The following is an 866-nucleotide window of genomic DNA, read 5'->3' on the forward strand; positions in this document are numbered from 1 at the left end:
CAGCAACAGCAGCAGCAGCAGCAGCAGGTAGTGTAGCTGTGTATACACCTAAGAATGTGGATGGGTGGTTATTGGTGGGGTTGCTGCTGCTTACCTGCACGGCCTCCTCCGGGGTCATATTGAAGCGCTGCAGCAGCTGGGTGGGCTCGTAGCCCCCAATAGGCAGCAGGGATAGATCGAACTGCTGCTGCTGCTGCTGCTGCTGCTGCTGCTGCTGCTGCAGCAGGGTCTGTCTTGCTGCAGCTAGCTCTGCTGCCATTTGTCTGGCTTGGGGTGTGGGGTCGTCAGGCTCTAGGGGCCCCCATTGGTTCTCGTATTTATCTGTGATTTGTTGCTGCTGCTGCTGCAGCAGCATTTGTATTTTTTGCTGCTGTGCTGCAGCAGCAGCAGCAGCAAGCAGCGTGGGCTCGAACCCTTGTCTGCCCCCCGCATACACCTGGTGGGGCCCCAGCAACGCACAGAAGGCCCCCCAGCCCCCTATACCTTTATCTAATATATATCTGCATGCAGCAGGAGCAGCAGAAGGTAAGAGAGAGAAGAGACAGCCGGCGAGAGAGAGAGGGGGGGCCCCCCAGGTTAGAGGGTACAGAGAGCCTCGTTGCTTCGGGGGTATGTATAGGGGCCCCAGGGTACCCCGGGGCCCCAACACTGTGCTGCTGAACTGCTGCTGCAGCTGCTGCAGCGCAGCAGCATCAAAAGCATCATAAGAAACAGAAGATATTAATATTATATCGATGGGGGGGAGGTTACCTATAGACACACCAGCGGGGCATACACGACGCGCTGCAGCACACACACATATATTTATATATATATATATATATATATATATATATATATATATATATATATATATATATATATAT

The sequence above is a fragment of the Eimeria mitis genome, genomic scaffold (genome assembly GCF_000499745.2).
Source record: "Eimeria mitis Houghton genomic scaffold, Emh_scaff3413, whole genome shotgun sequence".
NCBI classification, from domain to species: domain Eukaryota; phylum Apicomplexa; class Conoidasida; order Eucoccidiorida; family Eimeriidae; genus Eimeria; species Eimeria mitis.